The following is a 15,167-nucleotide window of genomic DNA, read 5'->3' on the forward strand; positions in this document are numbered from 1 at the left end:
TTCTGAGCAGCAAGAAGGATTGCCTTGCTCCCGTCTGTGGTCAAATATTGGCTGAGGGGTTCATTTTTCTGCAACTTCCTCTTCCTCTTCTGTCCACAAAAAATACATTCCTGTCCAAGGACGCCTCTCGTGCTGGTAGAAGGATGATCGGAACTTTAACGATTGGTCTTCTGAGGTGGTTCAGATGGTTCTGTGCTTGGAGGTGCTCCTCTCTTAACAGCACAGAATCGACTGAAGCAAACTGAGTGGTAATATTTGCCTTCTGGGCCCTCAGCTGTTCTGATCTCTTCCGAGGTGTTCGAAAACTTATCACTTTGAAGTGCCTTTCGCTGTCGAGAAGCATTTTTGGCTGTTTCCCAGTTGCTGGAATAGAAACACTTCAGGGCACGTTTCTTTTCTCCTCTTTCTTTGAAAATTATACAAACGGGGGCATCATTTGCCATGATCTGTAAATAACAAAAAGGGACCGAGACCAATGCATTATTTGCCACATTGTAACAAAAGACAGAGATGGTACGACTCCAGTAGGCAACTTTCAGGGTGAACTTCACATTTTCAAGCACTAGAGTTGGCATTGTAATATTTCACCATAAAAACATGGGTATAGACACCTTATTTGTGATATTATCATGCATTGTTTTTCAGATATTAATGAAAATGGGTTTTTCCACAATGGCGTTGCTAACTGAGTGGGTGAACTAAACATTTACACGGTAAACTATACATTTTCTAGCAATAATGCAGGTGTCAGTGTAATTATTGACCATTTAACATAGGTGTAGACACCTTATTCGTGATATGATCATGCATAGTTCTCCTGATATTTAGCAAAATAGGTTTTTCAGTAATGGCGTCACTAATTGAGTGATTTTTGGGGGAAAGCCACGGGTCAGACCTGGCAGCAATGCATTTTTGTGATGTCGTTGGATGACCCCATCAGCCCATGAGGTCAAACGTTCCGGCGCTTTTCACTTGAATAAACCTTCTGGGCTCCTGGACGAAAGTAAAAGAACAACAGCAGGTACTGTTTCAATTTTTTATTGAAGATATGCATACAACACAACAGGCATTTAAAGGCCATTTTCCCTGCTAGAGCGGTGGTTAGACTTGCGGGCCCCATGACAATTCTCCATTTGCCCTATTTTCTGCATCTCCACTTGCCACATTGTAACATGTGTTTACATGTGTTAGTTTGGTTTGGCGCATGTGTTAGTTTGGCGAGTGTGTTGGTTTGGCACATGTGTTGGTTTGGCGAATGTGTTGGTTTGGCGGATGTGTTAGTTTGGCGAATGTGTTAGTTTGGCGCATGTGTTAGTTTGGCGAATGTGTTGGTTTGGCACATCTCTTGGTTTGGCGAATGTGTTGGTTTGGCTCATGTGTTAGTTTGGCTCATGTGTTAGTTTGGCGAATGTGTTGGTTTGGCGAATGTGTTGGTTTGGCACATGTGTTGGTTTGGCACATGTGTTAGTTTGGCGCATGTGTTAGTTTGGCGAATGTGTTGGTTGAGCAGATGTGTTAGCTTGGCAAATGTGTTGGTTTGGCGCATGTGTTGGTTTGGCGCATGTGTTAGTTTGGCGAATGTGTTGATTTGGCTCTTGTGTTGGTTTGGCGCATGTGTTAGTTTGGCGAGTGTGTTGGTTTGGTGAATGTGTTAGTTTGGTGAATGTGTTAGTTTGGCGAATGTGTTGGTTTGGCACATGTGTTAGTTTGGCAAATGTATTGGTTTGGCACATGTCTTGGTTTGGCGAATGTGTTAGTTTGGCGAATGTGTTGGTTTGGCACATGTGTTAGTTTGGCAAAATGTGTTAGTTTGGCGAATGTGTTGGTTTGGCACATGTGTTAGTTTAGCGAATGTGTTAGTTTGGCGAATGTGTTGGTTTGGCACATGTGTCCGTTGGGCGAATGTGGTGGTTTGGCGCTTGTGTTAGTTTGGCAGATGTGCAGGTTTGGCACATGTGTTAGTTTGGCGATTGTGTTGGTTTGGCACATGTGTTGGTTTGGCGAATGTGTTGGTTTGGCGCATGTGTTAGTTTGGCGAATGTGTTGGTTTGGCGCATGTGTTAGTTTGGCGAATGTGTTGGTTTGGCACATGTGTTAGTTTGGCAAATGTATTGGTTTGGCACATGTCTTGGTTTGGCGAATGTGTTAGTTTGGCGAATGTGTTGGTTTGGTGCATGTGTTAGTTTCGCAAAATGTGTTAGTTTGGCGAATGTGTTGGTTTGGCACATGTGTTAGTTTAGCGAATGTGTTAGTTTGGCGAATGTGTTGGTTTGGCACATGTGTCCGTTGGGCGAATGTGGTGGTTTGGCGCTTGTGTTAGTTTGGCAGATGTGCAGGTTTGGCACATGTGTTAGTTTGGCGATTGTGTTGGTTTGGCACATGTGTTGGTTTGGCGAATGTGTTGGTTTGGCGCATGTGTTAGTTTGGCGAATGTGTTGGTTTGGCGCATGTGTTAGTTTGGCGAATGTGTTGGTTTGGCGCATGTCTTGGTTTGGCGAATGTGTTGGTTTGGCGCATGTGTTAGTTTGGTGAATGTGTTGGTTTGGCACATGTGTTAGTTTGGCGGATGTGTTGGTTTGGCGCATGTGTTAGTTGGGCGAATGTGTTGTTTTGGCGCATGTGTTAGGTTGGCGAATGTGTTGGTTTGGCGTATGTGTTAGTTTGGTGAATGTGGTGGTTTGGCACACATCTTGGTTTGGTGAATGTGTTGGTTCGGTGCATGTGTTAGATTGGCGCACGTGTTAGTTTGGCGCATGTGTTAGTTTGTCACATGTGTTAGTTTTGCGAATGTGTTGGTTTGGCACATGTGTTAGTTTGGCAAATGTTTTGGTTTGGCGAATGTGTTGGTTTGGCACATGACTTGGTTTGGCGCACGTGTTTGTTTCGCGAATGTGTTCGTTTGGCGAATGTGTTGGGTTGGCTAATGTGTTGGTTTGGCGAATGTGTTGGTTTGGTGCATGTGTTAGTTTGGCTCATGTGTTAGTTTGGCGAATGTGTTGGTTTGGCGCATGTGTTAGTTTGGCGAATGTGTTAGTTTGGCGGATGTGTTGGTTTGGCACTTGTGTTAGTTTGGCGAATGTGTTGGTTTGGCGGATGTGTTGGTTTGGCGGATGTGTTGGTTTGGCGCGTGTGTTAGTTTGGCGAGTGTGTTGGTTTGGCGAATGTGTTGGTTTGGCGAATGTGTTGGTTTGGCACATTTGTTGGTTTGGTGAATGTGTTAGTTTGGCGCTTGTGTTAGTTTGGCGAATGTGTTGGTTTGGCACAAGTGTTCGTTTGGCGAATGTGTTGGTTTGGCGCTTGTGTTAGTTTGGCGAATGTGTTGGTTTGGCGTATGTGTTAGTTTGGGGAATGTGTTAGTTTGGCGCATGTGTTAGTTTGGCCAATTTGGTGGTTTGGCGCATGTGTTAGTTTGGCGAATGTGTTGGTTTGGCGAATGTGTTGGTTTGGTGCATGTGTTAGATTGGCGCATGTGTTAGTTTGGCGCATGTGTTGGTTTGGCACATGTGTTAGTTTAGCGAATGTGTTAGTTTGGCGAATGTGTTGGTCTGGCACATGTGTCCGTTGGGCGAATGTGTTGGTTTGGCGCTTGTGTTAGTTTGGCAGATGTGCAGGTTTGGCGCATGTGTTAGTTTGGCGAATGTGTTGGTTTGGCGCATGTGTTAGTTTGGCGCATGTGTTGATTTGGCGAATGTGTTGGTTTGGCATATGTGTTAGTTTGGCGGATGTGTTGGTTTGGCGCATGTGTTAGTTGGGCGAATGTGTTGGTTTGGCGCATGTGTTGGTTTGGCGAATGTGTTAGTTTGACGAATGTGTTGGTTTGGCGAATGTGTTGGTTTGGCGCATGTGTTAGTTTGGCACATGTGTTAGTTAGGCACATGTGTTGGTTTGGCGAATGTGTTGGTTTGGCGCATGTGTTGGTTTGGTGAATGTGTTGGTTTGGTGAATGTGTTGGTTTGGCGAATGTGTTGGTTTGGCGCACGTGTTGGTTTGGCGAATGTGTTGGTTTGGCACATGTCTTGGTTTGGCGCATGTGTTCGTTTGGCGAATGTGTTGGTTTGGTGAATGTGTTGGTTTGGCACATTTGTTAGTTTGGCGCATGTGTTAGTTTGGCACATGTGTTAGTTTGGCGAATGTGTTGGGTTGGCGAATGTGTTGGTTGGGCGCATGTGTATGTAAGTATATATTGTTGCGGTTTTGAATTTTGTACAATAAAGGTTAAATTTCCCCCTCATAGTTAGTCACACAAACAACACGTATCCTTGCGATAGTTCAGTTATTTCATCGTATGTGTGAGAATAGTCCTTTTCCTGTGTTAGTTTTGCGTTGAGTAGAATAATGAGAGTTAGGTCCTTTTCATACTACCATTGCCTTTTGCCGCCTCCATTGCCTTATGCCTCTTACGCCTCTTCGTGCTGCCTTTGGGTTTTTGGCGCGAATTAACACGAGGCAGGCCTCGCAGGTCAGGTCGGGACCAAATGACTACGGTAAAGAAGCTGACGGTAAGCGCAAGCTGCCAATCAGGGCTCAAAGGGAGTGGCTGCGGCAATGCGTCACAGGGCGTGGTTAGAACGTTCGAGAAGCCTCAGGGCGTGGCAAATATAACCCTTCGCGCGAAGCCCCCACAAGGACTCTCGAGTTGTTGGAATTTGGAGAGCATCGAGCAGTTGGCATTGAAGAGCGCAGCAGAGTATGGAGTTACGAGATCGGTGAAAAACCCGCATGAACCAAGATAAGCGCTCGTATTAAAGTGGCGCTCGGTTGAGCTAAAGGCCGAGCCTATATTGCATTGGGTTACGCGAGTGATAGCGTGCTGGTTGCTAAACACGCTGTAGAACCGCCCAGCCGTGCTGAGAGACGCGTACATTTCTTTCCTGCCTCATCTGCTGCCTTTTGTTTGGGAGACGTGCTGCGAGGACCCTTTTCCACCACCTGTTTGCCATCTTCACGGGACGTGCTGGGACCGTGGAGAGCACGCCGGGCCGCTGTTCCTGGACAACCAAGGCAGCGCGTGGACACCATTCTGCCTGCAATTACCCTGTGTGAGTGTGATCGGGCCCGCCTCTGGGATTTATTATAAGACTGATTAAGTTCTGCTCTGTGTCTGCTTTCCACCGAATTGTACATTGTGTAAATAATAGTAATTAAATCGTGTTATTCCTTTTATTCGACCGTCTTGTGTTTTCCATCATTGACTAGGCGTGGTACGAATAGCACCACTCTAATCAGGGTCCAATATTAACGGTGACTGCACGGACCACGTGGTACCCAATCCGCTCGGTGTACTCAAATTACACGTGGCTCGTGCGAGGCTTGGTTCCCTGTAGCGGCGCAGGTATTTAGGTACGAGCGAGACTTGGTCCCGAAACCCGACCTTGCGTTTGCCCAGAAGAGGCGTTTCAAGTCTCGGTTACGCCAGGCCCAGAAAGAACAAGGGGCTTTAATCCCCCTTGGTAAGGGTAAGAAGGGCGGCAGAAAACTCTAACAATTGGTAGTCAGGAGTGGGGATTTTGGAACCCTAACAAAAATGTTTTGGACGAATTGGCTCCAAATTGCGAGCAGACGAAATTTAGTATAAAAACCAAATTTATATTCGTACCATGGCTTGCCAAGGCGGTCGAATGCCGGTGGGGGTAGATGACGAAGTAGAATTGATAACCCAGGACCCACAGGAAGAGCTGGTAGACGAAGGGAGAATTGAAGAGGGGCCGGCAGCAGCGGTAGAAAATGGCGGCGCCTCGCACGTGGCGGCGAGGGCCGAGCCCGCAGCGCCAATAGATATGGGCCTTTTTATGATGCAACTCAGGGCGTATATGGGAGAAGAAATAGGTAAAGTGACTGAAAAAATGGATGCTCAAAGTGACAAATCCACCTGGGAATTGGGAGAAATAAAAAATGGGTTGGAAAACAAAATGGACATCCAAAAGAATCAATTGGAAAAAATGATGGCAGCGTCAAAGAAGGACATAAAAAAAGCGGGGAAGGACATAAGGCGCAGGTTGAGCGAGGAGGTCGCATTGGGACGGGACGAGGTGACGCGGTGTGAGGAACGCGTGGAGAACGAGGTTGGGCAGAGCGCAGCTAAGTTGACCGGGAGTATAGAAATCGCGACACAGGGTGTAGAGAAACCGGCGATTGTCAAATTGGAAAAAGAAATTTTATGCGCGCCGGCGGTCGTCGAAGAAATGATTATAATTGAAATTGAAGAGATGGGAGAGGAAGTAAATAAATCGCGGGAGAAAGAAATGGAATGTACGCAAAGTTAGTATTTCCACCGTGATGTCGTGCTTGCTAATGAAATCAAAAGTTTGCAGGTGTTGGCGGAAAAAGAGGTCCCCAGGGTGAGTAGAATTAATGGCGCAAATGTGTTTGGCGCGAAAGGGGTTTTGGCACGCTTGGGAAAGAAACAAAACCCGGGCGGTCGTGGAAGGTCCATTGTGCGGTGTACGAGGGCGACTGGTGCGCGTGTGAGAGAAAAGTGTGCCCCGGAGCGCGTGTGAGCGAGAAAAGTGTATGACAGAATGTGTGCCGGAAGAGTGTGTAACAGGAGAGTGTGTTACAGAGTGTGCGAAGGAGTGCACACCCGAGAGTGGGGGAAAAAAGTGCACGAGGATTGGGTGTTACAGACTGTGTGCGGGGAGAGTGTGTTACAGAGAGTCTGCAGGAGTGCACACCAGAGCGTGTTGTAGAGTGTGTGCAGGAGTGCATACCCGGGGGTGTTACAGACTGTGTGCGGGAAGAGTGTGTAACGGATTGTGTGGAAGGTGTGAGTGCGCCTAGGTGTGCAGGTGCGAGTATGGTGTGTGAGGGAGAATGCACACCAGAGAATGTGGAAGGAGAGTGTGCGGTAGCAGAGTGTATGGAAGGCGTGAGGACGCCTAGGTGTGCGAGTGCGGAGTGGGTCGCGAGTGGTGAGAATGCGGCTCAAGCATCGACACCGACCGGGGTAGCGTTTAGCACGACGGGTTGCCGACGTGAGCCCTCGGTGAGTTGTGTGCGGCAGGGACCGGCCAGGATCGGTGGTGCGGCGGTTTCACAAGGCCCTGTATGGTTGGTGCCGCACCGTGGCGGCAAAGGCAATCGGCGAGGTTCAAGGGGAGGTTGGACATTTCGGAGCCACGCACCTTTGCGGGTGCGGTGCCCCGACCGTGGGCGGTTGGGGTCATCGTGCGTGGGACCGCGAGGCACCACGCAGAGATGGGCCCCTGCACCTTGGCCCATCCATGCCTCCTCCCCTGGATCGAAAATCCCGGACGGACACCCATACAGGAGACAAACCAACTGCATGGATCACTCGGCCTTTCAAAGCCGAGCTGTGACGACGTATTTCCACACGGAGAGGCTCAAGTATAGCGGACGGATGAGAGGAGTGTACCCTACGTGGAGGAATGGTAGGTTAACCATTCCTCACACGACCAGGGCCCATGAGCATTAGATTAGGGGGATGGCAGTGTTAGGCACATGGGGGGGGGCAGCGATGGTTACCTCCATGGGGCACCGAAGCTAGCCGAGGGAGGGCGAGGATAACGTTAGAGATTTAGAAGACAGTAGAGACAAAAGATTTAAGTCGTGACATTGTACCTATAGTGGGGACGTAGGTGTCTTAGGAGGTTGATAATGACGAAGGGAGTGCATAGTGTAATGGGATGACGGGGAAGCACGAGTCTTTGGGGAAAAGCAGTTAGATAGATGATGCTGTGTGTTTGAGGAATTGTGTGGAGACAAATGGAATTGTGTTGAGGTGTGCGAGGAAAGAGGCGTGTGAGCACAAAAGGTGTGCGAGGGAAAAGGTGTGCGAGAGAAGTAGTGTGTGAGCACAAAAAGTGAGATAAATGGTGTGCGAATAACTGGTGTGGAATGCTTGGTGTGGAATGAGTGGTGTGGAGTGCATGGTGTGAAGGACTGAATGGGGAAAGAGTGGAACCCATTCGCGAAAGCCCGGGGGGGGGGGGGGGGGGGTTGTGTAAAGCCAGGTAGAGGGCATCGGCAAAATTTGTATGGATATTGACACTTGTGGTGCAGGTAGTGGCAAAGTAGTGCTTTGGCGGGTGCATGAGTCAGTGAAATGGCTGGGTGTGTGGCTTAATTGGTGCGTATGGTTATTTGGGCACTCCGCCACTGGTAGATTGTCGGCCATGTGAGGCCGCAGTTAGGCTCTGGGAGCCAGTTAGAGTAGTTGTGAGTTGTTCAGTGGGGCCCGAGGATCCAAAGGAAGGACCCGGGTTGCCCAATGCCAAGGTGGGCATCAGGGGGTAAAGTGCCAGGAGGGGCCTTCCCCAGTTTAGGTAGTCGCAGCAGCAGGTAAGCTCGGGTGGCGACTTCCGTGGTGGAGGTGCGCAGGTAGGTACACCTGCTAGTGGAGCCACACGACCCAGCCCCGAAATTGTGCAAGGGCACAGGGAGAAAAATTGGGGAGTGAGACCCAAATTCGGATGGCATCACAGAATGGGCAATGGGAATTCGGTTTTTAGAACCACATAGTTTAAAGAGGCCGCTTGGCAGGGTATGACCCCGGGTAGTGTAAATGAGTAAATGTCAGTAGTGTAGTTAGGATGAGAAATCCCTTCGTGCCATCCACAGCCATTCACCAAAGAAGACGAAGCTCCACACCAGGACCAAGTGAACTGTTTGAGTGTAAGACGCATCAGGACGTGATGAGACATTGTGTTTGTTCCATTCCTTCCTTCCTGGGAGGGATTGGGAGACGAATTTGGATTAGAGGGGGATATGGGAGAAAAGACATAGAGACGAATTTGTAAATAAAAAAATGGCTGGGGTAGTGTAAGCGACGTTGGGGGGTATGGACGGTTAGGGACGAGCCTGTTCTGCTATCTCTTCTGCGCCACTTGTGCTGCATTATCTTGTGTTGCCGTGTACCTTTGCGCCCTTTCCGCTTTGCTGGTCGTGCTTTGTCTCTTCCCCCACCCCAGGACCATTTTGGAGGTGGAACTGTGCAGCACCATCGACCTGTGCAGCATTTTTGCTGCACATTGCTATACCTGTGCAGCATCCTGCTGCACTTTGCTACATCTGTGCAGCCGAACTCGCAGCACTTTGCTGCCATATCCTTTTGTATAACTTTGCTGCACCTGTGCAGCACTTTGCTGCACCGATTACACTTATGGACCACAAGTTTGGTGGCCTTGCACCTCTGCTGTGCAGCATCTTGCTGCAAATTCACCTTGCATCTTCGGACCACTGGTTTTGAGTGGCATGAATGTCACGCAGTCGGACGACATAGGGTTGGCCCTGCCTGGCAGAGAAATAAAATAGACGCATTTGTTGTACATTTTTATTATGGTGTGCTAGGGACGAGAAGATTTGTAAGTTTATGCACACAGAAGATGCAAGAAGCAAGATGCAAGAAGTGAGCAGCAAATGTGCATTTTTGAGTGTGTTTTTGTGATTTTGCTGTGCTTTCTCTCCCCTCCAATCTTCTTTCCAAAAAAAGGACAGGTACTGGGTCATAGAACTGTAAATAAAAGTAAGTTTTTTGTGCTTGTATATAAAAATGCTGCCCACTGGCGATATGTTTAGTTTGACAAATTCCGGATTCGGTTAATTGTGGGCGTGATTCTGTTAGATTAGCTACTCAACGCAATAGGGGGGGACATATTTTGTGTTTTAAAACTGTCGCACCCACGGGTTAGAATATATGTTAGAGGGAACCACATCTATATGTCACATGTAAAAGTAAAAGTTAATTTTCCAGATCATTCTCAAAACCGGTCGTTCCAATTTTGTTAGGTTCGACTCGGGGATGAGTCTGACGAGGGAGAGGGGTAGTGTTGCGGTTTTGAGTTTTGTACAATAAAGGTTAAATTTCACCCTCATAGTTAGTCACACAAACAACACGTAGCCTCGCGATAGTTCAGTTATTTCATAGTATGTGTGAGAATAGTCCTTTTCCTGTGTTAGTTTTGCGTTGAGTAGAATAATGAGAGTTAGGTCCTTTTCATACTTCTATTGCCTTATGCCGCCTCCATTGCCTTATGCCTCTTACGCCTCTTTGTGCTGCCTTTGGCTTTTTGGCGCGAATTAACACGAGGCAGGCCTGGAGGGTCGGGTCGGGACCGAATGAGGACGGCAAAGAAGCTGACGGTAAGCGCAAGCCGCCAATCGGGGCTCAAAGGGAGTGGCTGCGGCAATGCGTCACAGGGCGTGGTTGGAACGTTCGAGAAGGCTCAGGGCATGGCAAATATAACCCTTCATGCGAAGCCCCCCAAGGACTCTCGAGTTGTTGGCATTTGGAGAGCATCGAGCAGTTGGCATTGAAGAGCGCGGCAGAGTATAGAGTTACGAGATCGGAGAAAGACGCACATGAACCAAGATACGTGCTCGTATTAAAGTGGCGCTCAGTTGAGCTAAAGGCCGAGCCTATATTGCATTGGGTTACGTGAGTGATAGGGCGCTGGTTGCTAAACGCGCTGTGGAACCGCCCAGCCGCGCTGAGACGCGTACATTTCTTTCCTGCCTCATCTGCTGCCTTTTGTTCGGGAGACATGCTGCGAGGACCCTTTTCCACCGCCTGTTTGCCATCTTCGCAGGACGTGCTGGGACCGTGGAGAGCACGCCGGGCCGCCGTTCCTGGACGACCAAGGCAACGCGTGGACACCATTCTGCCTGCAATTTCCCTGTGTGTGTGATCGGGCCCACGTCTGGGATTTATTATAAGACTGATTAAGCTCTGCTCTGTGTCTGCTTTCCACCAAATTGTACATTGTGTAAATAATAGTAATTAAATCGTGTTATTCCTTTTATTTGACCGTCTTGTGTTTTCCATCATTGACTAGGTGTGGTACGAATAGAACCGCTCTAATCGGGGTCCAATATTAACGGTGACTGCACGGACCACGTGGTACGCAATCCGCTCGGTGTACTCAAATTACATGTGGCTCGTGCGAGGCTTGGTTCCCCGCTTCCGTGGCGGCGCAGGTATTTAGGTACGAGCGAGACTTGGTCCCGAAACCCGACCTTGTGTTTGCAAGGAAGAGGCGTTTAAAGTCTCGGTTACGCCAGGCCCAGAAAGAACAAGGGGCTTAATCCCCCCTTAGTAAGGGTAAGAAGGGCGGCGGAAAACCATAACAATATATACAGACTTGGCATTTAATATGGAATAATTTTTTTCCTTCACTTGGGTTTACTTTCTTAACTCAGTATGTCAATCTGGTGAGTTTCTTTCACACTTTGGTGAATTATTTGTTAAAAGAACCATGTCACTGATTGTCTGTCGCAGCAAGAAGTCAACAACAGGATTATATCACAGGTGGCGTGGCAAAATGTACGGACAGGTGCATTTGATGATTGGCTTCACAGTCGAGTATACAAGGGTTGTTGCGTTCTGTATTAGTGGAAAACAACTGCTGCACATCTCCAAAAGTTATTGCCGCTTCCTCTGGAGATGGTCCGTCAACTCGACAATGCTGTTTGTCATGGAGTGGTGGCTTTACGAAATTACGGAATGAAACAGCGTGCTATTGCTCGGCAGTATGGCATCACTCAAGGGCAGGTGTCAAAGATCCTGAAACGAAATGCTCAGAGGGGTGTCCCTACTCCAATACCGAGGCCAGGACGTCCCCTCAGAATCACAAGGAGGGATGATTGCCAGCTGCACCGGTTAGTCCACAATGGCCGTACCAAGTCAGCTAATCGGCTTAGGGCTGAGTGGCAGCAACTGACAAATGTGCCTGTATCCAGGAGGCTAGTCAACCAACGACTGGTTCAAGCAGGCTATCATGCCAGGCATCCCCTGAGAAAGCCACGCCTGACCAGAAAACACCACCAGCGCCGATTGCAGTGGGCCAGAGAGCACCGTCAATGGCAGCCAGGACACTGGAATCACGTGATCTTCAGTGACGAGTCTAGATTTCTAGTCTATCGTCAAGATGGCCACGTCCGAGTGCGCAGACAAGTGCATGAAGCCTACAACAAAGATTGTGTAGTGCCAAGAGTCCAAGCTGGAGGTGATGGGGTGACCGTTTGGGCTGCTTTTCATGCAGGGGCAAAACTGACCTGGTTGTTCTGAATGGAAACCTGAACCAGTTCAAGTACAGGGCCATTCTGGAAGAAACATTGCTTCCATTTGCTCGTGCAGCCTTTCGAGGAAACGTTGTCTTCCAAGATGACAATGCACGGCCTCATCGTGCTCGCATGATCCAACACTTTCTTGCTGACCATGGTGTAGAGCATATGGAGTGGCCTGCCATGTCCCCGGATATGGATCCGATAGAGAACTTGTGGGCAGAATTAACGCGATAAATCGACCACTTGGACCAGCAGCCGACCTCTGTGCATGAATTGCAGCAGGCTATTGTCACTGCATGGCAAGCGATTCCTGTCCAAACCTTGGCAAACCTCGTGAACAGCATGCCTCAACGTGTACGTGCTCTTCTGAATGCTCGTGGGGGTTACGCGAAGTACTGAACTGTAATTTTACTGTCGGTAATCCCATTCGTTATTTAACTTTTGTTTTTGTTAAAAAAAAATTTGGCTAATGTGCAAAATAGAGATACTTATGGAAAACATACAGAAGTTTAACACAATACTGTCCATGAATTGAGTTCGATATCAGTTTACATCACTTTCAAGGATCAATTTATTTGTTTCGAAATGTCAAATGTGGTTTTTGTTTCTTTTAAAGGTCACATTAACAAAATATATTATAGTTTCAACATAATTCCTATTAACTTTTGGTTCTAAGACATCTTGGAAAAGTAAGTTCACCCACACAAAAAAAATATTCCATATTAAATGCCAAGTCTGTATATATATATATACAGTCACGTGAAAAAGTAAGTACACCCCATGTAAAGTTTTGACTTTTTCAACATATTTCAACATACAGCTATTTGATCTTCATTTCAACAATATTGATAGATCAAGGTGATATAATATAACAAATATCATGAAACATTTACATTTTCTAGTCCATTGTATAATTTAAATAAACATAAATGCAAATTTCGCATGTGGAAAAAGTAAGTAAACCGTTGGCTCTAATAGGTGGTATTGCCCCCTTTGGCAGAAACAAACTCAAGTAGGCGTTTCTTATAACAGTCTACCAGTCTCTGACATCGACTGGGAGAAATTTTTGCCCACTCGTCCATGCAGAATTCTTTCAGCTGTGCGATGTTTGAGGGGTTTCTTGCATGCACAGCTCGTTTCAAATCCCCCCACAACATCTCGATGGGATTTCGATCCGAGCTTTGACTTGGCCATTCCAGAACCCTCCATTTCCTTCTTTTCAGCCATTCCTTGGTGGATTTACTGGTATGTTAACGGTCATTGTCATGTTGCAAGGTCCACCTTCGGTTGAGCTTCAACTTTCCGACAGATTGCCTTACATTTTCCTCAAGCACACTCTGGTACAATGAAAAATTCATAGTGGATTCTATGATGGTGAGCTGCCCAGGCCCTGATGCAGCAAAGCTGCCCCAAACCATAATATTTCCACCACCATGCTTTACAGTTGGTATAAGGTTCTTGTGGTTAAATGCTGTCTTTGGTTTTCGCCAAACATGTCCTCTGGTACTGTGGCCAAACAGCTCTACCTTTGACTCATCTGTCCAGAGCACATTGTTCCAGAAGTGGTGGTCTTTGCCTAGGTGTTCATTGGCAAACTTAGTCTTGCCCTGATGTTATTTCTGGAGAGCAAAGGTTTCCTCCTGGCACACCTCCCATGTAGATCAAATTTGTGCAGCCTCTTTCTAATGGTAGACTCGTGCACTTTGACATCAACAGTGGCAAGAGCTACCTGTAGGTCCCATGATGACATTCTGGGGTTCTTAGAGATTTCTTTCAGCATCTTGCGGTCTGCTCTCGGGCTGAACCTGCTGGGGCGGCCTGGCCTGAACAAGTTGGCAGTTGTTTGGAATCTTCTCCACTTGTAGATGATCTTCCGGACAGTCGAATGATTGATTTCAAATTGTTTGGAGACCTTTTTAAATCCGTTGCCAGACTCATAGGCATCCATAACATTCTTTCTGAAGGCCTCAGATAGCTCTTTTGTTCTCGGCATGGTGACGCCACACACTTCAACAATAAAGAGCAAACCAAACTAAATGTCTGAGGTTTAAATAAGACAGGTGCCTCCAAGATCCTCTCTGACGATGTTCTAATCATTTGCACCTGAGCTGGTGCACCTGATTCTATTTTTAGGTGTTTGAATTAGTGATAAATGTAGGGGTGTACTTTCTTTTTCCACATGCGAAATTTGCATTTATGTTTATTTAAATTATACAATGGACTACAAAATTTGAATGTTTCATATTTGTTATATTATATCACCTTTATCTATCAATATTGTTGAAATGAAGATCAAATAGCTGCATGTTGAAATATGTTGAAAAAGTCAAAACTTTACATGGGGTGTACTTACTTTTTCATGTGACTGTTTATATATATATATATATATATATATATATATATATATATATATATATATATATATATATTGTAACGGTTTTGAGAAGTGTAACGAATTTGAGAAGTGTAACGGTTTTTGAGAAGTGTAACAATTTTGGAGGAAGTGTAACGAATGTGAAAAGTATGGTTTTGTTATGTGTAACACCCTCGTAATGTAAATAATGGTCGCAGCCGTCCTCCTAGTTAATTCCATGAAACTTACACACAGGCCACGATATATCTTTTTTAATAGTTTATTTCCTTATTCTATGTAGGTTAAATATGTGTTTCCCACTAGATTGACTCTGCATTGTATCAAACGAAATAAGCGTAGGCCCTTTCAATTTCCCCAATCATCTCCGCTCTCCCAAAGTTCCTTTTAAAAGCGGTGCGAGTGGTGTTCAATCCCACAAGCCGCCATTGCCCATGTGCTCATCTCGGAGAAGAGGGGGGGGTAGGAGCCGCCAACTCACAGGCGTGGCACGTCGTCATGATCGAAGGAGGAATCGGACAGCCCTAACAGCCAACCAGCACCACGGTTAGCGACCCGGTAGGCGTGCCCTCGCAGCCGGCGGCTTGATTCCACCCCGAGTGATAAAAGCGACTGGAAGGGACTGCTTCAGCAGATGAGCGAAGAGGTGACATACGAGAGGAGCGGTGAGCGGTGAGATGCGAGACGCTCCAAGCCAAAGAGGAGAGGTACTCGGAGAGGAAACCAGCTTTGGAGAGATGCGCTGAAAGGAGGGAGACGGCTCCACCAGAAGGAG

The sequence above is a fragment of the Myxine glutinosa genome, chromosome 7 (genome assembly GCF_964187855.1).
Source record: "Myxine glutinosa chromosome 7, kmMyxGlut1.1, whole genome shotgun sequence".
In the NCBI taxonomy this organism is placed as follows: Eukaryota; Metazoa; Chordata; class Myxini; order Myxiniformes; family Myxinidae; genus Myxine; species Myxine glutinosa.